General features: G+C 43.0%; 1 non-coding gene and 1 pseudogene across 1 annotated transcript; one reads left to right on the top strand and one right to left on the bottom strand.

Annotated features, from left to right (window-relative positions):
* Nucleotides 1-8,604: 8,604 nt before the first annotated feature.
* The window catches only part of LOC116036185, a 44,347-nt pseudogene continuing 26,532 nt past the window's right edge, over nucleotides 8,605-26,419 (bottom strand).
* Nucleotides 22,404-22,475, top strand: trnaa-cgc. The gene has a single exon. It is a non-coding gene; the product is annotated as a tRNA-Ala (tRNA).

Here is a 26,419-nt window from a genome sequence, read left to right as displayed (position 1 = left end):
CTTCTGCTCACTTTTAAGGCAAAGAGTACAACTGTTAATTTGTGTAAATGATTAGTAGCCTAACTCCAGTTAATGTTTAGGCTGCTTTTTTCAATGCTTTAGGCTGTTTTAACGTTTTTGATGCTTTACTCAATGTTTTGCCACTTTTTCTTAAGTTTTTGACGCTTTTTATTATGTTTTTGGCACTTTCTGATGTTTTTGGTACTTTTTCAGACAATTCTGATGCTTCTTTTCGGCCTTTTTCCAAGTTTTTTGGCGCTTTTTTCAAAGTATTTGTCGCTGGCTGAGGAACATTTTTGCCAAACTTTTTGGGGGCTTTATGAGGCCCAAAATGTAAGTGAGAAGACTACAGTATATGATACATGCAATAATACAGTCAAAATATTTGACTTTTTCTCTTAAATAAAAGCATGTCAAAACTAAACTCTAGGTGTCAGGCCCTTGATGTGATTCTCATGTTCCAGTCTGGCCCTTTGAGAAACTGAGTTTGACGCTCCTGTGCTAAAAGGATCAAGGTTCAAGGTTCGTCATTTACAGCTGGCTGTTAAGTTACTGTTTGATACTTTAACAACACGTTAATCTTTGGTCTCTTCAGGGTTAGTTTCTGGTTGTATAATGTTAAATAAAATGTTTCTACTTCACTTCTTATTTCCTGAGAAAGTGTTAAGGACTCTTGTGTTGAAGATAAATCTACATGTTGTAGCAGAACTACAATAGAGGAGGTTTTAAATACTTTGCCAGAGGGCTATTGTACTAAACCAGGATAAGGGATTAAGCCGGGATATTCCAGTTATTCTGGATGGATTTAGCCTTGACTTGCTTGCACAAAAGCATAGACACCTAAATTACCATGGAGATTTATTCTGTACAGCTAGCCAGCTCCTGACCAGAGGCCTGTACTACGAAACAAGATTTGGCATTAATGAGGTAACTTCAGGTTCAACCCAGGGTTTTGGTATCGCGAGCAGCGTGAGTTAATAAGTTACTTAGGTAATTTATATTTTAGCCCAGAGAGAGAGAGAGAGAGAGAGAGAGAGACAGAGAGAGATTGAGATAGAGAGAGGAAGAGAGAGGGAGAGAGAGAAAGAGAGAGAGAGAGACAGAGAGAGAGAGAGAGAGAGAGAGAGAGAAAGACAGACAGAGAGAGAGAGAGAGAGAGAGAGAGAAAGAGAGAGAGGGATGACACCTTGCTGTGCTCAAAATTGTTAAATTAACATGGGCTTTCAACATTATTAGACACCAAAGATACCTATACATGCATACAAATATATATAATTAATAAATAATAATTTTATTCAGGGGGGAACATTAATTTGCCATAAAGCACAATATAAAAATGATATCTCACCAGTAAAAAAGAAAAAACTCACCTTTGGATAAAAATCAACAGAGGTATAGTTAATAGCACCAGAGATATATATGTATGTGCAATCTACACTCACCTTGAAGATTATTAGGAACACCTGTTCAATTTTTCGTTAATGTAATTATCTAATCAACCAATCACTTGGAAGCTGCTTCAATGCATTTAGGGGTGTGGTCCAGGTCTAGACAATCTCCTGAACTCCAAACTGAATGTCAGAATGGGAAAGAAAGGTGATCTAAGCAACTTTGAGTGTGGCATGGTTGTTGGTGCCAGACGGGCTGGTTTGAGTATTTTTCAATCTGCTCAGTTACTGGGATTCTCACGCACAACCATTACTAGGGTTTACAAAGAATGGTCTGAAAAAGGAAAAACATCCAGTATGCTGCAGTCCTGGGGGGTGAAAACGCCTTGTTGATGCTAGAGGTCAGAGGAGAATGGGCCGACTGATTCCAGCTGATAGAAGATCAAATTTGACTCAAATAACCACTCGTTACAACCGAGGTATGCAGCCAAGCATGCCTTGTTACCACTGGGCAGGCTGGTGGTGGTGGTGTAATGGTGTGGGGGACCCGTCATGCCTTGTTACCACTGGGCAGGCTGGTGGTGGTGGTGTAATGGTGTGGGGGACCCGTCATGCCTTGTTACCACTGGGCAGGCTGGTGGTGGTGGTGTAATGGTGTGGGGGACCCGTCATGCCTTGTTACCACTGGGCAGGCTGGTGGTGGTGGTGTAATGGTGTGGGGGATGTTTTCTTGGCACACTTTAGGCCCCTTAGTACCAATTGGGCATCGTTTAAATGCCGCAGCCTACCTGAGCATTGTTTCTGACCATGTCCATCCCTTTATGACCACCATGTACCATCCTCTGATGGCTACTTCCAGCAGGATAATGCACCATGTCACAAAGCTCCAATCATTTCAAATTGGTTTCTTGAACATGACAATGAGTTCACCGTATTAAAATGTCCCCCACAGTCACCAGATCTCAACCCAATAGAACATCTTTGGGATGTGGTGGAACGGGAGCTTCGTGCCCTGGATGTGCATCCCACAAATCTCCATCAACTGCAAGATGCTATCCTATCAGTATGGGCCAACATTTCTAGAGAATGCTTCCAGCATCTTGTTGAATCAATGCCACGAAGAATTAAGGCAGTTCTGAAGGCAAAAGGGGGTCAAACACAGTATTAGTAGGGTGTTCCTAATAATCTTCAAGGTGAGTGTATATCCCACCTTCAAACTCCCCCTATTACATTGAGGAGATTTTTTAAGAACTTCAAAAGGAGATAATTAATTCCTCCGCAGCCTGGCTTGGCCTTCGTGAAACGCACCAAGCCAGGCTGCACAGTGGTCGTTCTTTGATGGAGTCAATATAGGTAGCCTCATGTTCCAGTCTGGCCCTCAGAGAGACTGAGTTTGACGCCCCTGTGCTAAAAGGATCAAGGTTCAAGGTTCGGCTTTATTGTCATTATACAATAGAATTATCCAAAGAAATGCAATTATCATTTACAGCTGGCTGTACTAAACCAGGATAAGAGATTAAGCCGGGATATTCCAGTTATCCTGGATGGATTTAGCCTTGACTTGGTTGCACCAAAGCAGAGACACCTAAGTTACCATGGAGATTTATTCTGTGCAGCTAGCCTGCTCCTGACCAGAGGCCTGTACTACGAAGCAAGATTTGGCATTAACGAGGTAACTTCAGGTTCAACCCAGGGTTTTGGGTATCACAACGGTGGATCACTTGTTACCGGGTTAAATCACCGTGGTAATTTATGCTGAACACCTAAGATGGTTGGGAGCATATTATGTTGGAGATTAGAGACCGGTGTTAAAGCACCGCCTACTGACCAATCAATACTCGGTTGATAACGGCGTCAAAGTTCTTAGAAGATCCGGTGGAGCTTGGTGGGCGGAGAGAGAGAGAGAGAGAGAGAGAGAGAGAGAGAGAGAGAGAGAGAGAGAGAGAGAGAGAGAGAGAGAGGTGCGCTCATAAAATTTGCACCCTTTGACTGGAAAGCGAGCAGTGTGAGTTAATAAGTTACTTAGGTAATTCATATTTTAGCCCAGAGAGATAGAGATAGGGAGAGAGAGAGAGAGAGAGAGAGAGAGAGAGACAGAGAGACAGAGAGAGAGAGACAGAGAGACAGAGGGAGAGAGAGAGAGACAGAGAGAGAGAGAGAGACAGAGAGACAGAGAGAGAGAGAGAGAGAGACAAAGAGACAGAGGGAGAGACAGAGAGAGAGAGAGAGAGAGAGAGAGAGAGAGAGAGAGAGAGAGGAAGAGAGAGAGAGAGACAGAGAGACAGAGGGAGAGACAGAGAGAGAGAGAGAGAGAGAGAGAGAGAGAGAGAGAGAGAGAGACAGACAGAGGGAGAGAGAGAGAGACAGAGAGAGAGAGAGAGAGAGAGAGAGAGAGAGAGAGAGACAGAGGGAGAGAGAGAGAGACAGAGGGAGAGAGAGAGAGAGAGAGACAGAGAGAGCGAGAGAGAGAGAGAGAGACAGAGAGATAGAGGGAGAGAGGGAGAGAGAGAGAGACAGAGAGACAGAGAGACAGAGAGAGACAGAGAGAGAGAGAGAGAGAAAGAGAGAGAGAGAGACAGAGAGAGAGAGAGAAAGAGAGAGAGAGAGGGAGAGAGAGAGACAGAGAGAGAGAGAGACAGAGAGAGAGAGAGAGAGAGAGAGGGAGAGAGAGCGAGAGAGCGAGAGAGAGAGACAGAGAGAGAGAGAGAGCGAGAGAGCGAGAGACAGAGAGAGAGACAGCGAGAGAGAGAGAGAGAGAGAGAGACAGAGAGACAGAGAGAGAGAGACAGCGAGAGAGAGAGAGAGAGAGAGAGAGAGACATTTGTTGTTATTGATGCTGCAGGAAAACGTAACAAGATGTATCGCCCAGCCCTAGTTTTTACAGCTCAGATACAACCTGCAGCTTGGCTACGTGATGAGATTACAGCAGCTGTCATGTACAGTTCATCTAGTTAACTGGATCAGTCATAGTTTAGCTTTAATGGTACCTTTAGAAATCATATCAACTGTAGCTGTAGTTAGCCAACCCGGTCTCACTCCAAACTCGTAAAATACGGACGTTTAGACAGTGGATGTCAGCGTCTGAAGAGACAAAAAATCCCCCTTCAGCGTGTGTGTAGAACGTACCGGGGAGAGCAGCAGCTACACGGGGTTTGAAGATGACGTAACACTAAGAGCGACTACGGTAGGGAGTAGTATGAAAAGCTGAAAATAAACAAAAAACACAGGACTTTCACCCAGGAGGCCGGAGTTCGTGTCCCCTGTGTCCAGAGCTGTATAGTAACGAAGTAGAACTACTTAATTACTGTAATCAAGTACTAAGAGGCTGTAGCTGTACTCTATGTACTGTATCATTTTTTTTCTCCTACTTCCACTTTTACTTGAGTACATATTTTCGATGAGTGTAATATTTTTTATGTGTTACATCGGTACTCGTTACTGTTGTGAATTCCTCATGCTACGGAGACTGTGTAGGTTACAGTGTGTGTAGTTACGGCTACATTAGTACAATAATTACGTTAGTTACGTAATAAATCCCCGAGATCGCGTCATGTTTCTTTTCATTACAGTTGCCTTTCAGAAGTCAGAGACAATGTAAATTTGTACTCTATCTATTAAACCATTGTTGCAGCAGATTAAGCTATTCCTGAGTTGTTTGAGTCTGCAGTGAATCCTGAATGTTAACCGTGATGTGAAGCTGATCTAGTTTATGTTGCTAGCTTGCTAACTTTCCACTACATCACACATTTTATTTCAGTATTTGTTAATAAGTGATTACTAACCCACTGTTGTATCAAATAATAGTAGTTATAACAGCTGTGACATTAATGTACCTTTTTGGGTTTATTTCAGAAACTTCCTTCATATCCAGCAATGTACACCTTGTGACTTAATACCAAGTAAAAATTTGAACTCCAACAATATGATATTCAAAGTTTGACTGCTTTTCTTTAATAACTAAATAACTAAGTAAAAAAGTACTTGTACTTTTACTTTCAGTACTTGAGTAGTACATTTTAAAATAAACTACTTGCATACTTGAGTACAAAACATGTTGAATACTTTAGTACTTCTACTTAAGTGTTGTGCTTAAAGAGCACTTCAACTTCTACTCAAGTCACTTTTTTGATAGAGCATTGTACTTTTACTCAAGTCTGGTTCTCTAGTACTTTATACACCTCTGAATGTAAGTCTATTTAATGATTAATATACAGGAAATACACTGCCAATTTGTTTAACCCCAAAACGAAGGAAAAAACACAAAAACAATTTGAAATTAAAGCTGCAAGCAGCGATGGACGGGCCCTTGCTCCTCTGCGCGCGTCGGGGTCACCGGCGGTCGCCGCTCCTTGCGACTGTGCATTTGCGCGGCACTCAGACACCGCAAATCATCACCAATGAAAAGGGAACTCTCTGCTGCGTTCAATGACACCTCACACAAGACTCTACCTTAGATGGTTTAAATGTTATGAAAGGGGGCGTGGCTTAAGCATAGGGGGCGGGCCAAACGATCACCAATGAAGAAGGAACTCTCTGCTGAGTTCAATGACACCTCACACAAGACCCTACCTTAAACGGTTCAAATGTTATGAAAGGGGGCGTGGCTTAAGCATAGGGGGCGGGCCAAATGATCACCAATGAAGAAGCAACTCTCTGCTGAGTTCAATGACACCTCACACAAGACTCTACCTTAAACGGTACAAATGTTATGAAAGGGGGCGTGGCCTGAGTAAGTGGGCGTGGTTATATTATAGGGGCCGGCTCATTATCACATGTAGACCACACATTCTAAGTTTCATGTAAATCGGATGATGTTTGTCATATAAGGCGCATTTCCTGTTGCCAGCGGGGGGCGCTATGACCAAAAGTCAAATATGGCCTGTAGGTGTCCTCAGGCGTGGACCCTTGTCAATCTTGAGAATTTTCGGGCAGATACGACAACGTACACTCAAGTTACAACAACTTCTTTGTTCATCGCTCAACACTCAAAATGGCCGCCACGCCACGCCCACACCGTCAGACGAAAAGTTTTTCTTTTAATAAGTTTTCATCTTTAAGGTGTTGGGATGATAGAGACCATGTTTGAAGTACATCGGATGAAATCTCTAGGAGGAGTTTGTTAAAGTATAGCACCTTGACTTTTAGGCCTACTTCCTGTTGCCACTAGGGGGCGCTATGACTTTAAGTAAATATCGGCCTTTATTTGTCCTCAGGGTTGGACTCTTATGAATCCTGAAAAGTTTCGAGCCAATCGGACAATGTACACTCTAGTTACACCCACTTCCTGTTTTGGCGGCGAAACGCACAAAATGGCCGCCCCGCCACGGCCATGCCCTATGACGAAAAGTTTTTCTTTTAACAACTTTTTATCTTTTCTTTAATGTCTTAAGATGGCACAGACCGAATTTGAAGTTGATCGGATGAAATCTCTAGGAGGAGTTCGTTAAAGTACAACATGTGGAAATGGCCAAAATCGCACTAATTTCGAACTTTGAAATCAAAATGGCGGACTTCCTGTTGGGCTTAGGGTATGACTTCAATGACGTTTTTTGTACATCTTGACATGTTACATATGTGTACCAAGTTTCGTGAGTCTACGTTAAACGCACTGCAGGAGCTCAATTTTTTTAACATTGTAGGGGGCGCTAGTGAGCCATTTTTGCGCGCATATTCCCGAAACCCTTAAAATACGTAAATTTTCACCAGACTTGATGCGACCGCCAAATTTGGTGAGTTTTTGAATATGGTAAGCCCCTCAAAAAGCCAATTTACTTGCAGAAAATAATATTTCCTTCAGTTTCAATAGGGCCTTCGCCGCTGTCGGCGCTCGGGCCCTAATGAGGCAACAAAAACGAAAAAAAACAAGACAACAAAAACGTTGGGAAAAAGGCGACAAGTTTGAAAAACGGCAAAGAAATAGTCAGAGAAATGAATGTTTGTGTTTGAGTCTCAGATCTGCTTCTCAGTGAGAGTGTGTGTGATGGTGAAAATGTGATGGTGTGTGTGTGTGTGTGTGTGTGTGTGTGTGTGTGTGTGTGTCTCTGTGTGTTTGTTTGTGTGTGTTTGTGTGTCTCTGTGGGTGAGTGTGTGTGTGTGTGTCTCTGTGTGTTTGTGTGTGTTTGTGTGTCTCTGTGGGTGTGTGAGTCTGTGTGTGTATGTGTGTGTCTCTTTGTGTGTGTGTATGTGTGCGTGTGTGTGTGTGTGTGAGTGTGTGTGTGTGTGTGTGAGTGTTTGTGTGTGTCTTTGTCTGTGTGTGTGTGTGTCTTTGTCTCTGTGTGTGTGTGTGTGTGTGTGTGTATGTGTGTGTGTGTGAGTGAGTGTGTGTGTGTGTGTGTGTCTGTGTGTGTGTGTGTCTCTGTATGTATGTTTCTCTGTGTGTGTGTGTGTGTGTGTGTGTGTGTGTGTGTGTGTGTGTATGTGTGTGTGTGTGTGTGTCTGTGTTTCTGTATGTATGTGACTCTGTGTGTGTGTGTGTGTGTGTGTGTGTGTGTGTGTGTGTGTGTGTGATTGTGTGGCTCTGTATCTATGTGTCTGTGTGTGTGTGTGTGTGTGTCTTTGTGTGTGGCTCTGTCTCTATGTGTGTGTGTGTGTGTGTGTGTGTGTGTGTCTCTGTGTGTGTGTCTGTGTGTGTGTGTGTGTGTGTGTGTGTGTGTGTGTGTGTGTGTGTGTGTGAGAGATATTAAAGAGTTCTGCTGCTTTCAGTATTCTGCTAAAACTCAAACTGATTGTTGAGTCTAAAACTAATGAAATCATTTCTAACTGAAGATAAAAAGAACGATTTTAAAGTGCAGATATTTGAAGTTCGTCTCCTGTTTTTTAAGGTTTTGTCGTGTGTTGTGACCTAATCTTGCCTTTCTTTATTACTTCTTTCTACTCTCTTTTTTCAATTTATTTCTCCAAGTTGTTGTCTCCTGTCTCCATCATCATCTAAACGTTCTCCAGGTCCGAGGCTGTAGTTCAGTAAATCTATCTCTGACAGCGCTGTATTCTTCCTCTTTATATAGAGACTTTTAGTGGGTACATGGCTTAAAAACACTGTTCAAAGGGGGGGCATTATAGTAAACAGCCTGAGAACCAGCGGTCTGCAGTACTCCTGTCTATACTTGTGTATCACGTTTCACTTTTCTGCTCTTTTTGCACTTCTGGTTGGACGCAAACTGCATTTCGTTGTCTCTGTACTTGTACTCTGCACAATGACAGTAACATTGAATCTAATCTAAACTGTCCAGACTGCAGCCGGCAGGCGGAGGTGGAGGTGAAGGTGGAGTTACCTTGGTGGCCGGTGTGTCCAGGCGCCCCCCGCACGCCTTACAGGACGGTTCAGACGGAGACCCCGACGGAGACGGCTGGCTGTTGAAGCCTGAGTTGGTGTAGGACTGATGGCGTCTCTCCGCTGCAGACTGTCCCACACCCTCCCCTGAGTCCATGCACAGCCAGTTACAGCAGGACGCAAACATACCTGGAATACACACAAATACACACTGTAACTAACAAATACACTTAAGTATTAATCTACTATTTTTGGATTCTTTTCTCGTGGTCTGATACTCGTTACCTAAATCACCTGGAAAATACATTTATATGTATGAATTAGTACTTGTGCTAACTTCGGCGTTTTATTTCACAATAAATGTTAGCCGAACACACATATATATATATATGTATGTGTGTGTATATAGCGCAGGAGCACAACACAATGTTACAATGTCTGACAATGGAAGAATAAGTAACTGGACGGGGTCAACAGCCAGAGAGAAGAGGAAGAGGAGGAAGAAGAGGAAGAAGAGGAAGAAGAGGAAGAGGAGTGAGGCTGCGTGGCGGAGGAGTTGAACAGAGGAAGAGGCAGGAGATTCTCTCCACGCTGCATTGCAGGAGGAGATACTCGTTGTGATGTGGATGAGAATCTGAGGCCCAACAGACCGGGACGTCAGGAGGTGTATAAGACTGGACCTCCTACAGCACTGCATGGACAGTCTTCCCCAAGGAGAAGTCCTATGTCCACATGCAGTGCTGTCTCTTCCTTTCTGTTTTACAATGACATGGTCTGTCAACAAATCACAGTACAAACAGTAACAGCCTAAATGTGAATCAAACTCCTACATACACTAAGGCACTGGTTCTCAAACTTTTTTCAATAATGTTCCCCTTTTGAATTGTTTCTTTAAGCCAAGTACCCCCAAAAAGTCTGTATAAAGAGGAACAGTACAGCGCTGTCAGAGATAGATTTACTAAACCTGCATGTAACTGGAAAAACATTTAAATGCTGATGCGAGAAGGAGACAGAAACTAAAAAAATTCAAAAGCTTGTAAAAAGACGGTAGAAGGAAGGAAGGAAGGCAAGAATAGTATCAAAAACTTCAAAAACAGTAACATAACTTCGAAAAAAGTGGGAAATTTGTAAAGACTAGAAGGACAGTAGAAGGAAGGATAGATTAGGTCCAAAGAAGGAGACACAAATGTCACATGTTTGGTAGGAAAAACAGTCTCTATAAAGAGGAACAATGTTCTGGACAACAGCCTTGTTACTATTAAACATTTAGTTAAATATCTCATGTACCCCCTGCAGTCCTCCAGAGTACCACTAGGGGGACACGTACCCCCTGCAGTCCTCCAGAGTACCCCTAGGGGGACACGTACCCCCTGCAGTCCTCCAGAGTACCACTAGGGGGACACGTACCCCCTGCAGTCCTCCAAAGTACCCCTAGGGGGACACGTACCCCCTGCAGTCCTCCAGAGTACCCCTAGGGGGACACGTACCCCCTGCAGTCCTCCAAAGTACCCCTAGGTGGCCACGTACCCCCTGCAGGCCTCCAGAGTACCCCTAGGGGGACACGTACCCCCTGCAGTCCTCCAAAGTACCCCTAGGGGGACACGTACCCCCTGCAGTCCTCCAGAGGACCCCTAGGGGGACACGTACCCCCATTTGAGAAACACTGCCCTAAGGTGTAACCTACAATTTATAATACTTGTCATGAAAACGTTAGCCATGGTTTACATCAGAACATCCCTCCAGAGTACTCTGTTATATTGACAACATGACTAAGCAATCTGACGGTCTTATCCGTACACGATGACACAAGGACTTGTCATGATGGCACTGACATGTTCATTAACTCAGAGATTTACTTTGGAGAGATGAACTAAGGATTTTGAGCAAGAGACTGGCTTTTGCAGGTAATCCATGGGCTTTTGCTATTTGTACGAATTGTTTTGAGAAATGCACTTACTGTTTTGCAAATGTCGAGGATGATTCAAGAAATGTACCAAAGCCACCGAGAAAAACTGTTATATCTTCATTGACTGTGTAGTCTGTTAAGGCTGTAGTTTCGACCCAGAACACAGAGATACACGCAGGACACTGATAAACAGTTCAAGTATTTTAATTGGCGTAAATACTCAGAGAGGAGATGAACAGCTGAGACTGAGCTTGGAAAACGTCAGCGACTGGACTGAAGCTCGAGGGAGTCGGGAGTGGCAGATCCAAAAAAATCCCCCAGTAGAATCCAGGTGTAGGTGGTTAAGTCCGAGTGACGTGAGGCAGGCAGCACGGCAAAGCACGCAACCTGTTCTCGTTACGAACTCTTAAAATAAGGACGTTTGGACAGTGGCTGTCAGTGGCTGTCAGCATCTGAAGCAACGAAAAAGGCGTCTTTCAGCGTGTTTGTGTAACGCACCGGGGAGAGCAGCAGTTAGAGAGGATTTAGAGAGTAGTATGTAAGGAGGTTGGTTGGGGGGGTGGATGGGTCAAACACAGGACTTTCACCAGGAGAGAGGGGTTCACGTCCCGCTTGGCATGCTTGCTATAGTCGCTTTTTTCTTTCCTCCCACGTGTCACAGAACCGTACGCCCATCCATGACCTTTTCCTTAATATAACTGCGTCAAAAGGGACGGCGATAGTCCCGACCAAGCGCGTTTACTTATAGCGCTAAAGTGACGTCAATAGTCCCGACCAAGCGCGTTTACTTATAGCGCTAAAGGGACGGCAATAGTCCCGACCAAGCGCGTTAACTTATAGCGCTAAAGGGACGGCAATAGTACCGACCAAGCGCGTTTACTTATAGCGCTAAAGGGACGGCAATAGTCCCGACCAAGCGCGTTTACTTATAGCGCTAAAGGGACGGCAATAGTCCCGACCAAGCGCGTTAACTTATAGCGCTAAAGGGACGGCGATAGTCCTGACTAAGCACGTTTTTTCTTATAGCGCTAAAGGGACGGCAATAGTCCCGACCAAGCGCGTTTACTTATAGCGCTAAAGGGACGCCAATAGTCCCGACCAAGCGCATTTACTTATAGCGCTAAAGGGACGGCAATAGTCCCGACCAAGCGCGTTTTTTGTTATAGCGCTAAAGGGCCGACAATAGTCCCGACCAAGCGCGTTTTTTGTTATAGCGCTAAAGGGATGGCAATAGTCCCGACTAAGCACGTTTACTTATAGCGCTAAAGGGACGGCAACAGTCCCGACTAAGCACGTTTACTTATAGCGCTAAAGGGACGGCAACAGTCCCGACCAAACGCGTTTACTTATAGCGCTAAAAGGAGACTTTTAGCGTCAATAAGAACGACAAAGGCACCTGACCAAGCGTCCATATTTTACGAGATGGGTGTGAGAACGTGTTGAAGCACGACAGGTAGGAAGCAGGTAATCAGCAGAATCTGCACAGAGGAACTGGAGTTAGACAGAATAACTACAAAATCACAAGCGGTGCTACAAAACCACGAACAAGGACACTGAGCCAAGTTACCACGTAGGTGTATGTAACAATCTGGCGCTGAAGAGGTGAACAGCCCGGGTATGAATACTGCAGGGGTGAATCATGGAATGTGCATCAGCTGTGTCGGTAACAGAGCAGGGACGAATGGCCACGCCTCTTGACCTAGTTCCTCTTGACACGCCCCTTGCCACTTGCAGGTGGAGACAAACAGCACAGACAGACACGCAGGGGGAAGGGAGATACAAACACACAGGATGGGGTAAAAAGGCAGCTGACCCACAACATAGTCCTTCAGTGAACGCCTCATTCTCTGACCACCACAGGATGGCGCTAACACACAAGCTGAAAGACGTGAGTTTCCCTGGCCTTCTGAACTGACTTTGTTTCACATTTAGACATCATCACATCCTACTACTACTTCAGGCTTATTGGATGGAAAGAATGTTCCAGGTATGGTGTTACCAAGAAGACAGACGGCTTGTAAAAACCTTATTTTTAAATTTGTATTTCTTCGATTATTTGTGGGCATTTCCACCTTTAATGGATAGGAAAGCTGAGAGAGAGGGGGGAAGACATGCAGGAAAACCGTCACAGGTCAGACTCGAACCCTGGACGTTCTGCATCAAGGAATAAACCTCTACATATGTGCACCCGCTCTACCAACTGAGCTAACCGGCCACATAGAAAACTTATTTTGATCGCAAAACGCATGCAAATATAAATAAGTGGTCTTAAAGTGCCCATATTATGAAAGAAAAAACACTTTTTCTGGGATTTGGGGTGTTATTTTGTGTCTCTGGTGCTTCCACACGCATATTCAATCAATCAATCAACTTTATTCAAGACACAAAGGTCCATAGAAACAGCACAATACAGATATATATAAATAAATATAAAACAATACAAAACATTTAAGAATGGTGCCAATGAGGCATCATTTATAAAACATATACAGGCTTTGAGTCCAATGTTTCCAAAAGCAAGATGTGTACCTTGTGTCACTCTTAGAAACATCAACTATGGACCCAATGATCATATTCTTAGACCCTGTCAGTCTGCACATGAATCTATACATAACATTTCTTAAAACAGCGTTAAAAGTGGGCACATTGTTAGACACAAACATTTCACTGGCACTGCTCCACCTAGGGATTTTAAGCACAATTCTCAGTGCATCATTGTAAGCCACTTGAAGTTTTTTCATTTTCGACTCACTATAATTACACCACAGGTGGGCAGTATACAGTGGAGTGCAATAGGTTTTGAAGAGTGAGATTTTAACCTCAGGGGTGCGCATGTGGAATTTGCGTGCCAGCATATTTGCCCGCCCATACAGTTTTCCACACTGATGCTGCACATCATCATCATCATCATCATCATCATCATCATCATCATCATCATCATCACAAAGGTCATCTCTTATCACATGTCCCAGATATTTAACTTTCTTTACAACCTCTAGTGGTTCACCTGCCAATGAGAAAGAAGGATAGACACACTTCATATCCTCCTTGGTTCTGGCAATCAGCACCACACTCTTCATTGAGTTAAATTTTATATCAAACATTAGTCCATGTTGAGAACATATTCTAAGAAGCTGCTGCAGGCCAGCACTAGAGGGAGACAGTACCACCAAATCATCAGCATAGAGCATATGATTAATGAGACTATCCCCCACCAAGCAGCCAGTTCTACAGCCCTTTAACTCCCTAGAGAAATCATCCATGTACAGATTGAATAGCAGCGGAGACAGAATTCCGCCCTGCCGCACTCCATTGGAGACATAGAAGGGGGTTGACAAACTCATCCCCCACCTGACTTGCATGGTTTGGTGAGAGTACCAGAACTGTAGTATCCTGATTAAGTACGAGGGGACACCACGCTCACGTAGTTTACCAAACAGTTTCCCATGATAGATGCGATCAAAAGCCAGGAAACACATGAAGACTGTGCTATTGCGTGATCTGTACCTATGGACAATTTCTTTAAGTGCATAAATACACAGATCAGTTCCATGCTTGTTCTTAAAACCAAACTGATTATCTGTTGACGCTATGTATGCTGCAAGCCTATCCATAAGAATCCCCCTTAGCACCTTGGATAGTATACTTGCAAGTGCAATAGGTCTATAGTTATCTATACTAGTTCATTTACCTAATAAGTTAATTTTAATTTAGTCTTATTTTTAACTACAGGTACTAGCAAGACAGATAACACGGATCCAGGGAGTATGCCATGCTTCATTGACCCAGAAAAGCATAGAGCAAGTAAAACTGAAATACTTTGACCAGCGTATATCAGATGTTCTGCTGTTATTCTATCCTGCCCACAGGCTTTATTCATTTTAAGTTTGTCAATAGCATAACATACTTCCTCCGGCCTGATGACTACACCATCACTGTGAGGTATCTCTCCTATGTTAAACACATCACTATTCACACAGTTGAAAATGTTCTCATAGTGTCTCCTCCATAGCTCTGCAATGTTTTCAGGTTCAGTAATGCCATCAATACTAGAAGGCAGTGGCATTTTGCTGTTGTTAACTACTTTCACCTCCTTCCAGAACTCATAAACATTATTAGTTTGTAACTTTCTCGCCATAGAGTTAGTGTGTGGTGTGTGTGTGTGTGTGTGTGTGTGTGTGTGTGTGTGTGTGTGTGTGTGCATGTGTATGTGTGTATATGTATATATTTGTATTCATGTATTTCTCCGAATGATTTGTATATGCGACAGGAAGATGTTTGTTAAATAAGTAATTTTGTGGTGTCTTGTAATCCCATGTGGGATGGGCCAAAATGTTTGGCATGACACAGAAATAAACATACATAACTAACTAACTAACTAACTAACTAACTAACTAACTAACTAACTTAGGGTGGCAGTAGCTCAGTCCATAGGGAGTTGGGTTGGAACCAGAGGGTCGCTGGCTCAAGTCCCCGTACGGTGACCTGGTAGCTGGAGAGGTGCCAGTTCACCTCCTGGGCACTGCCAAGGTGCCCTTGAGCAAGGCACAGAACCCCCCCCGAACCGCTCAGGGCGCCTGTTCAGCAGTCGCAGCCCCCCCCCCACTCTGACATCTGTGTGTGTGTGTGTATTTCAAACCTGTGTGTAATAACAACAGAGTGTACATTTTAATTTCCCCATTGGTGATCAATAAAGAGTATAAATTATAAAATTAATTATAAATTAACTAACTAACATACAAACTTTAATAAAACCATCCATGCTGTTTGGACTTTTTGATGCTTCGTCGATGCTTTAGACACTTTTTAAAGTTTTTTTTTAATTAATGGCCAATAAACCTAATTTATGACATTATACCTAGTTTTTGAGTTAAAACCCCCAAAAATCATGAATTATTTTGACTAATAGTTGAGATCAGAGGATGTTGAGTGGATCACGGACTAGTTTATGTCAAAGTTTAGTCGGGATACAGTTTTGAAACCATTTAAAAAACACCCAAAATGTAATGGAAAAAAATCATTAAATGTACCTGCAAACAACCTTCTGTCCATACAGCGCACATGCATGCATCCATGTTATTTTTTTGGGCAATTTGGTGAAAGAAACCCATATTTCTGATATTAAAAACTTTTAAAACGGTCAAATTGGACCCGAGGACAACACAAGGGTGAAAAAAGTGACCGTGGTATAGCGGGTTAATGCTCTTCAGTGTGTCCATTATAAGGTCATTAATGGACTCTAATTGGACATTAATTCCCGAGAATGGACACCTTAACCTATATGCTCTCTTCAAAGCCACCAGACTCCTTCTTATATAAACTGTGATTTCACCTCGCAGAACACGGGACTGGCTGGTCCGCTGCCTCGATTGGTTTGTTTGTTTAAAAGTCAGACACCTCATACGTACCCTAAGCACCTGATGCAATCCCCACATCAGAATCCAGATCTATCACTTTAAAGGTCCTATGACAAGCTGCTTTCTGGATGCTTTTATATAGGCCTTAGTGGTCCCCTAATACTGTATCTGAAGTCTCTTTTATATAGGCCTTAGTGGTCCCCTAATACTGTATCTGAAGTCTCTTTATATAGACCTTAGTGGTCCCCTAATACTGTATCTGAAGTCTCTTTATATAGACCTTAGTGGTCCCCTAATACTGTATCTGAAGTCTCTTTATATAGACCTTAGTGGTCCCCTAATACTGTATCTGAAGTCTCTTTATATAGACCTTAGTGGTCCCTAATACTGTATCTGAAGTCTCTTTATATAGACCTTAGTGGTCCCCTAATACTGTATCTGAAGTCTCTTTATATAGACCTTAGTGGTCCCCTAATACTGTATCTGAAGTCTCTTTATATAGACCTTAGTGGTCCCTAATACTGTATCTGAAGTCTCTTTATATAGACCTTAGTGGTCCCCTAATACTGTATCTGAAGTCTCTTTATATAGACCTTAGTGGTCCCCTAATACTGTATCTGAAGTCTCTTTATATAGACCTTAGTGGTCCCCTAATACTGTATCTGAAGTCTCTTTATATAGACCTTAGTGGTCCCCTAATACTGTATCTGAAGTCTCTTTATATAGACCTTAGTGGTCCCCTAATACTGTATCTGAAGTCTCTTTATATAGACCTTAGTGGTCCCTAATACTGTATCTGAAGTCTCTTTATATAGACCTTAGTGGTCCCCTAATACTGTATCTGAAGTCTCTTTATATAGACCTTAGTGGTCCCTAATACTGTATCTGAAGTCTCTTTATATAGACCTTAGTGGTCCCCTAATACTGTATCTGAAGTCTCTTTTATATAGACCTTAGTGGTCCCCTAATACTGTATCTGAAGTCTCTTTATATAGACCTTAGTGGTCCCCTAATACTGTATCTGAAGTCTCTTTATATAGACCTTAGTGGTCCCTAATACTGTATCTGAAGTCTCTTTATATAGACCTTAGTGGTCCCCTAATACTGTATCTGAAGTCTCTTTATATAGACCTTAGTGGTCCCCTAATACTGTATCTGAAGTCTCTTTATATAGACCTTAGTGGTCCCCTAATACTGTATCTGAAGTCTCTTTTATATAGACCTTAGTGGTCCCCTAATACTGTATCTGAAGTCTCTTTTATATAGACCTTAGTGGTCGTAGTGCTAACCGTTAGCCCCCTAGCCCCCTCGTCTCAGCTAGTGACGTAGAAAGCCGTGCAGATGTTGACCAGCTCACCCAGAGACTGAAGACAGGACACATTCAGAAACCGTATCTCACTCTAAACAGCATGGATGTTTTTTTTTCAAAGTTTGTCTGTGTGTGGAAGCACCAGAGACACAACATAACTCCCCAAATCCCAGAAAAAGAGATTTTTTCATAATATGGACACTTTAACAAAGTTGTCTTTGTGATCATGTATTATAACTCTTAACTGCAGAAAAGACAATTACAGATTTTCTTTTTTTCATAATCTCTGCCTGTCCATTTTCTGATGTTACTGTAACAATACGGATCATAATTGTAGCAACAATAAATGATTAGAAGCAGTTACTGTTCATGATGCATGTTCGTCTGCCATCTTGATTTCAAGAAGTTGCAAGACATGATGAGACATGAGCTGATTAACCCTCCTGTTGTCTTAGGGTCGAATTTGACCCATTTACAAAAACATTCTTCATCACAACTATGACAAAAGAATGTTGAAAAAAGCTACAGAAACAATTTTTTTAACGCTGAAAAAAAATGACCAAACTAATCGGAAAAAGTGACCCAAAAAGACATCAAAAACCTCGCCAAAGGTGACAAAAACTTGTTAAAAGAAAGTGACAAAATAAAATTGAAAAAAACGACAAAAAAGTGACAAAAAAATTGGAAAGAATGTGACAAAATATTTTTAATAAAATTGACAAAAACATTGAGAAAAGTGTAAAAAAATAACAACAAAATGTTGAAATTTCGACCCAGAAAACACACAAAGTTGCACGGTCGACGGGAAGACAACACAAGGGTTGAGTAATGTTATCATTTAACTGCACATAACTGGACTCCAAATGAACACATAATATAGGCAATAGATAATCGGTTGTTGGAGTTGTGGACATCCAAAGGGAGCCCTGAGGACTAAGGACTAAACCCTCACGGACTTAACTGATCTCAGGTGCTGAGTGAGTGAGTGTGTGAGGCCACATGAGCTCAGATAGGTAGAAATGGGACTGGGACAGCACTTCACCAGATCACATGTTACCTTGGTGATGTTTAATAACAAAGATGTTGCTGACACTTGCCAGTTTGGGAATTTTCATTTTAAGTTTGTAGCTTTCCACACGGCCAAGGCCCAGGAGACGGCTGCCTGATTCCACGTTTTCAACCTCTTGTTGTACGAGCTGGACAACAGGCTGGTCTGTTCCGTGGTCGTGTGTCGTGCTGTTGTTTACCTTTGTAATTCCCTGATTTCCCTACGGTCTCCGCGGTAAACGGCACAACGCTTTGAACTGTGGGTAATTCCCTTTGGTGAAGTCTGCATCGATGCAGACTCACGGAAAGGGCTCGGTAAGTGTGTCCTCAAACCCTCACGCCCTTTGAAATTCGACATTGGGACAACCCTAAGCCCTCACGAATTTTGCGAGAACGCGCACCAAAGTCCGTGAGTCTGTGAGTCCGGACTTTGGGATTGGGCCGTTATTTTCTGAGAAGAAGGATCTCTGGCTGAGGAGTTATTGTAAGTTCGAGCCTTGCAGGTCAAAGCCACAGACCACAGGAACATATATACACCTAAGAAGAAAAGAGAAAGGCTGTGAATACTTCTGCTAAATCATAAAAGCAGAGTATACGTTATATGAGGATCGTGCACATACTGACCCTGCAGGGAGTTTAGTATAGTGAATACGTAGATCTCAGGGAGGGAGATGTAGGTGGTGCTCGCTAACGCCCAAGGTAAGCCCAGCACACAGCTGAGGCCCAGCACTGTGGCACAGTCTTTCAATAACTTCATCCCTTTCTCCCTGTTTATCTTCTTCCAGCCACTGCTTTCAGTGCCTCCACTACCTGCCCGTAGCCCCCATAGCTTAAAAACCAGCAGCCCCAGCATGCAGGAATTACACAGTATCATCAGCACACATGGGACGGCCACGGTAGTGATGTAGCTGACCAGGAGCCTCTGTGGGAACTGGCTGCTCATCCAGCATCTGCAGGTTATTAAAAAGAAAGAAAGAAAGAAATGAAAAGCCAATATTTAATTTTTAGAGACACAAAATAACACCCCAAATCCCAGAAAAAGAGATTTTTTTCATAACATGGGCACTTTTAACCAATCACAATCATCTTGGGCGGTGCTAAGCTCGGGACGGAGCCACGGTGCCTCTGCTAAATAGTCTCTGGGAACTTGTTTTGGTGGAACATGAGTATGTTCAAAAGTAGTTTTAGTCGTGCAACAGAAAACTCAGATTGGACAGATAGTCTAGCTAGCTGTCTGGATTTACCCTGCAGAGATCTGAGGAGCAGTTAACCATAGTCCTCACAAATCCACCAGAGGTTAGAACGCCAACACAGAGACAGAGGAAGGGGACGGACATCTGGCCGAAACGAAATGCATCCGGCAGAATGTCCTGCGGCACTGGAGCAATCCCGGAAGTGGAACGTGGTGGATATAAACTAAAATCAAGTTAACTTGGAATTACAAATAATCTGCTTCTTGGCAAGGAACTAAATAGTGCACGCTTAAAATCACACTATGAAGAATATTTGCTTGGAATTCCAAACTCCTGTGTGGTTGAATATTGAAAACAGAACAATAACTCTTGGTTTCTTACATCTGTGCTGTTGAAGTCTGGTTGTTGGCGTCCCTCGGACTGTATTTGCCATAAACACCTGAAATCCCACAAACCGCTGCAACAAGTGTGGGAACACCTGCATGAAGACAAGAAAGATACAGAAGTTCCTTCAACAAGCCCTGACCAGGGACGGAGCCAGGGGGCTCCACCCCTGAATGTTTTCTCAAAAGCTCCGGACCCTGAGAAATATCAGCATTCATTCAGTGACCTCTACTAAAAAAGGGTTTCAAGAATAGTACTGCAGCAACCTGGTCTCACAGAATTCCGTGAAATGAACACGGCTCCTTAAGTTAAGGAAAAGGTCGTGGGTGGGCTTACGGTTCCGTGACACGCGGGAAGAACGGGACGGTTGGGTTCAGGAAAATTGACATGCGGGACACGAACCCCGGTCTCCTGGGGTAAAGTCCTGTGTTTGACCCATCCACCACTAGGGTTGGGTACCGAAACCTGGTTCCACTATGGATCCGGTTCCTACGCAAACAGTAGTATTCAGACCGGATTAAAACGCAAATTTGGGTTCCTCATTTTGGTTCTGACTGAAATATTTTCCCTTTGTCGCTCCGGACAGCGGCAGACCCTTTTTTCTTTCTCCCTTTTCTGCCGAGTGGTGCACGTGCCCGCTCGCGGTGTGAGGGGGTGTTCACGCTGTTCCCCCACCATGCACTCTACAATCACAGCTGATAGACGGCTTCTTGGACACGCTCTGAAACTGACGTAAACATATCCCCCTTTCTCTGTAGTCTACCGTTAGCTAGCTATGGTAAATGTAGGCTACTTTTAGTACTTTTTACTACTTTTTCCCTCTGGGCTCACTGAAACGGACGTAAAGGCATATTAACCATTCACTGCACGTGATCGCTACTCAACATATTACACTGGCTCTGCCGACCCTGTAGCCTGGTGGTGGGGGAGGTGGGACAGAATCCCCAAATTGTCTTCCCTTTCTAACTCCTCCCTGTGTGTCCTGGCCTCTGGGACACCATCTGAGAGAGTTTTCTCCTGTGCAGGACATCCCATAAGTCAGGAGAGGTGTGGTATCTCGCCAGAGAAGCAAATATGGTCATTTTTCTGCAAAAGAACTACTAAAGTTTGAAGCTGGTTGTCATACCAACTCAACAACATTTATTTAGTTCTTACTTGTTAACAGTGTAACTGTTATTTGTTAAATTATTATAGTTGTGTGTTAGGTGACTTAGGTTTACATATTATATATTTAAGTACTTTAAAACGTTCATATATTGTTAAATTGAAATAATTTTCAATTTAAAAAAAACTCCATAAAAGAGCCTTTCTTTGATGTCATTTTTCAGGAATCGGTTAGGAATCGGTTAGGAATCGTAAAAATCCAAACGGTACCCAACCCTATCCTCCACCCCGACCAACCTCCCTACGCTGATTTTTGGTCTGTCATACTACTCTCTACCCTAGTCGCTCTTAATGCTACGTCATCTTCTCATAGACTTTACATCGCCATTGTTTTCCGTGGTGGCCACACCACCACGTAATGAGCTGTTAACAGTTTGTGATCATTTCACGGAATTCTGTGAGACCAGGCTGACTGCAGTTAACGCCAACATCCTACACACACACACACACACACACACACACACACACACACACAGACACAGACACACAAACACCCATGTTGGCTCGATGCACACACCAGTGCAGCAGTATAACCGGCAATTTCCACTGGATGCGGAACGTCTCCTGAACGTCGACGGAGTCGTTAGGTTTCCATTAAAGTCAGTGTGTGTATTTCCACTGACTGCAGAACGTCTGCGTCCCGACTCCGTCCCAGTTCCGTCAGTCCGCAGCCCTACAGAGCAGATACACAGAGCTTCTATTTTTGACGGACGACGGAGAGCTCCGCAGCAATTCAGCACAATTCAGATTGTGGGGACAGGAAGTCGAGCACAGAAACAAAATAAAACATCAGGGTAATTTTCAAAGTAAAATACACCGTGCTCACGGCGGATCATATTTCCCTGCACTACACCTTGAAAACACAGCTCAGAGTAGTTTCCCCTCTACTCCTCTGGATGGAAACTAACTGGTGTTGGTTTTGTGGTTCTGTTTATAGAAACTACATCCTGTTATATCGCGCGAACATACGTGAACTCGCGAGATCTCGTGGTCGGCTAGCCGCAGCCGTTACGCAACAAATCCAGACCTGGTGGGTGTTGACGGACGGCGGAGCACGCAGCCGTTCCTCAGCGGAGCCGGTCCGCAGACGTTCTGCATCCTGTGGAAATCCACGGTAACATCAGACCACTACCGTAGCTACAGAGAACAGCTTAAAGGTCACCTGTCATTAGGAAATTAACTGGGTTTTACGACGTCTTCCTTTTAGTAGTTTTATGTGTCTAATTCTAAGCCAATCGCTGATGATTTCCTAACCCTAAGTATTGTTGTTGCCTAATCTTAACTAGTTTCACAACGTTGACTACGTGATTAAAATGGTGCCTGATACGTTCAATAGAAGAGTCACTTGACTACAGCCTTAAACTGCTCCAGTGCTGCAGTAACGAGGGGATGTAGCTCAGTGGTAGAGCGCATGCTTCGCATGTATGAGGTCCCGGGTTCAATCCCTGGCATCTCCATCAGGTATTATGGTACAGTCTGTAAAAGAGCTGCACAAGATATTACTCTAACAGAAGAAATAAAATAATGCAACAAATATTACAAAGGCAACAATGTGGAAGATCAACTTAACAAGCGTCCAACATCTCTGTGCACTTCACCCATGTCCTGCTGCAGCTTCGGCCACAGTGTATGAATGTGTGAGAATGGTGAATGGTTCCTGTACTATGTGAAAGTGCTTTGAGTAGTTGTTAACAGTAGAAAAGCGCTATATAAATAGAAAGGTGATATATGTTGTTTTGGGAGTCTAAATCAACCTATATTGTTGTTTAGGTATGAGGACGTGTTAATCAGGTGAACAGATATATGACAATGTAAACTATTAATACTAATATTCTTTCGAATCTGCTGGATGTGTAAATAATGAACTCAGGGGCGGAGCTTCATCACGGGGCCCTCTGCTACCAAGTCATTTAAAATTAAAACTGTAAAAAGAGGTAAAATATCTGATGAATGCATGTTATAATGGGTCAGTTGTTGAGCCAAGTCAGCTTATAAGTCAAATAAATCACAAAGAAAAGACACATTTAACAAGTTTGTGTTGACGAACAAAGAAAGAAGTTTGCCAGTCAAGTAAAAATGTTTCAGCACCACGGACAGAGACAGCTGATGGACAGAGACAACTGATGGACAGAGACAGCTGATGATGGACAGAGACAGCTGATGATGGACAGAGACAGCTGATGGACAGAGACAGCTGATGGACAGAGACAACTGATGGACAGAGACAGCTGATGATGGACAGAGACAGCTGATGATGGACAGAGACAGCTGATGGACAGAGACAGCTGATGGACAGAGACAGATGATGGACAGAGACAGCTGATGGACAGAGACAGCTGATGGACAGAGATGCACTCAATCAGTACCACCCTATATAACTGACATGGCTCTATTATCTATATGTTTGATAAGCAGAGCTGGATTATCATAACATGAGATCAGGTGCAGTAATTAGCTTCTTTCAGCTAATAATCTGCAGTGTGTCACTTTGGACCCCGTACTCGTCAATTGACGCAAGATCGGCGGCATTTGAGGGGCCGCTAATTGGCACGGGGCCCTGGGGCGGCTGCACCCAAGCACCCACGTACCCACGCTATCTCTGCTACTGAATGAACTGTTTGCGAACAGGTTTGCTATAAAATGTATAAAAATATGTCAGTTTACAACTTGTTTCTGCTGCCCCCCCCAAGTGGACAAAAGATCTGTTGCAGGTTGAAAGCTCTTCATGATTTCAGTAAATGAAATGACCAGTTAACACACAACGGATGTAGGGACCTAATTTAATTTAATGGATTCAATTTTGTCGCTTTTTTCAACACTTTTTGTATTTTTACTTTTTTTATTGTCAATAAACCTAATTTAAATGACATTACACTTCATTTTTTAGTTTACGAAAAGCAAAAATGATCAATTATTTTGACCAATAGTTAAGATCAGAGGATGTTGAGAGAATCGCAGAAGCTCAAAGTTTGGTCAGGATGCTGTTTTAAAACCATTTAAACAATTTTTTTCAAATGCTATGAAATAAAATAAAACACCCATAATTCAATGGAAGTAATTATTAATTTGACCTGCGAAGAACGTTGTATGTGTTCAAATACAACGTACATGCACGCATCCAAGTTATTTGGGTGAAAGAAACCCATATTTCTGATATAAAAAACTTCAAAGTTTTTTGTCAAGGACAACACAAGGGTTCAGACATTGCTCTTCTGCACCCCTAGTGGTAAAATAAACTCCAACAGGTATGTGTGACTTGCTAAATTGCTCTGAATTAAAAATGTGTATAATACAATGTAAAAAACATGAATATAGGACTGTATACCCTAATAATATATGGGACTGTATGTAGTAATATTCTCACATTTCAAAATGAATAATAGTTGAAGGCTTTTTCGTCATGAATAGTCCAACTCCATTTGAGCTGCACAGGGTATTTTAATTGGGCTATTTTTCAGAGTTCTAAGCAGCATATTTCAAGAGAGCAGATATATTACTATACACCGTCCCAACCAGACTCTACTCACCCCATCCCACCACGCTGAGCTTCAGCAGGTATCTCCTGACGTAGGTGTTGAAGACTCGGACTAGGAGAAGGTAGAGGTGGAAGCCTTCCAGAGCCGCCCAGCTGAAGGTGGCCAGCAGGGACCAGTGTAAAAAGAGACCCAGACCTTGGCACACCCAGCCCTCCTCGTTCTCATTCAGCTGCCACACCCAGAAGCTGCACAGCAGGAAGGTGAGATGGAGGCAGAGCAGCGCTCCTGCTAGTTGCAAATGCACTTCAATAGCCTTCTCTGGATGCCGACGTCTAAAAGGAAAAGAATATATTATGGTCATTTTTCTATTGCCTATTTGGCAGATACAGTACTGTATATGGCCATTACTGACCTACATTCTACAGATACTTTCACCTCAACATAGTCCTATGGGCCCAGTGGACCTCGGACTGATGCAGTGTGCCAACCCGGTCTCACGCCAGTTCGTGAAATGGTCACGTTATTTTGATTTATTGATTTGTGTACAGGTCACGATTTTTGAACGTGACCATTTCACGAACTGCCATGACGCTGGGCTGCTCTGGGGGACGCCCTGACGCCTTGTATAATTTACCTATATCTATATATTTTCTTAAGTTTTTCTGACATTCAAACAAATAATTGTTTGTGGCCACTTGGGAGACGGGGAGTAGGCCATTGTATAGGCCTACTGTATTTACCTGACAGAGAACGCTGCAGATTCAGAATGTTATCACAAAATATCATAATGAAAACGTGGAATAATCAGACATTAGCGTCAAGGACTCTAACTAACTAACACTAACTCTAACATTAACACTATGTAACTCACCCACTGGCAAAGTGGAACAGATCTGTTGAACTTGTAACCCATAATTACATCCATTTTGCACACCTTACAGCAGTTTGCACATTGTATTCATTTGTGTTTGTGTACTGCTGCGATGACATGAATACCCCCCCGGAACAAATAAAGTATCCATACAGTGTGATTACATAGTCAAATTACATCAGTTAATGCTTCAGGATCTTCAACGAGATTACTGAACCTCATATTGAGTAGAGATAAACGTGTGAAATAATCCAATAATAACACATATATAACACAACACGTAATGCTTCAGTTCCATGACAGGAAGTCATAATGTCATCATCTCTGTTAGACTATCATTACAGGAATCTTTTCATATAATTCACCCCAGACTTATGGGAATAATAATTTGAAGTCAGACTTTAAAACTCACTGTAGACATATATAGAGGATCAAGCTGATGACTGTGAAGAAGATGGAGAGCGCTGATCCAGTGCAGGTGATGTAGCTCAGGTTGACAGCATCACTTTCTCTCACTGATAACACAGGGTTCTGGCCGGGAAAAGAGACAATACACATTCAATTTAAAGGGCTCATATTCTGCCCATTTTCAGGATCATAATTGTATTTAGAGGTTGTACCAGAATAGGTTTACATGGTTTAATTTTATATTTTAGTTGTACTGCACATTGCTGCAGCTCCTCTTTTCACCCTGTGTTCAGGTCTCTGTTTTAGCTACAGAGTGAGACCTCTCACTGCTGTAACATCTTTGTTGGCAGTCGCACATGATCAGTAGCTAGGTAAGATCACATGATCAGTAGCTAGGTAAGATCACATGCTTAGTAGCTAGGTAAGATCACATGATCAGTAGCTAGGTAAGATCACATGATCAGTAGCTAGGTAAGATCACATGAGCTAGCTAGCTGTTGTGTGTGTGTTAATTTTACCACAAGCACAGCAAAGAAGCCCATGTGGTAGCAGCTGCAAATAAATTCATCTCCGCTGTCATCGGTATCACAGCCCTCTGTGCTCCAGCTACCTAAAAACACACACACACACACACACACACACACAC

Source organism: Sander lucioperca, chromosome 5 (genome assembly GCF_008315115.2).
Source record: "Sander lucioperca isolate FBNREF2018 chromosome 5, SLUC_FBN_1.2, whole genome shotgun sequence".
Taxonomy (NCBI): domain Eukaryota; kingdom Metazoa; phylum Chordata; class Actinopteri; order Perciformes; family Percidae; genus Sander; species Sander lucioperca.
This window is presented reverse-complemented; position numbering and strand designations above follow the sequence as displayed.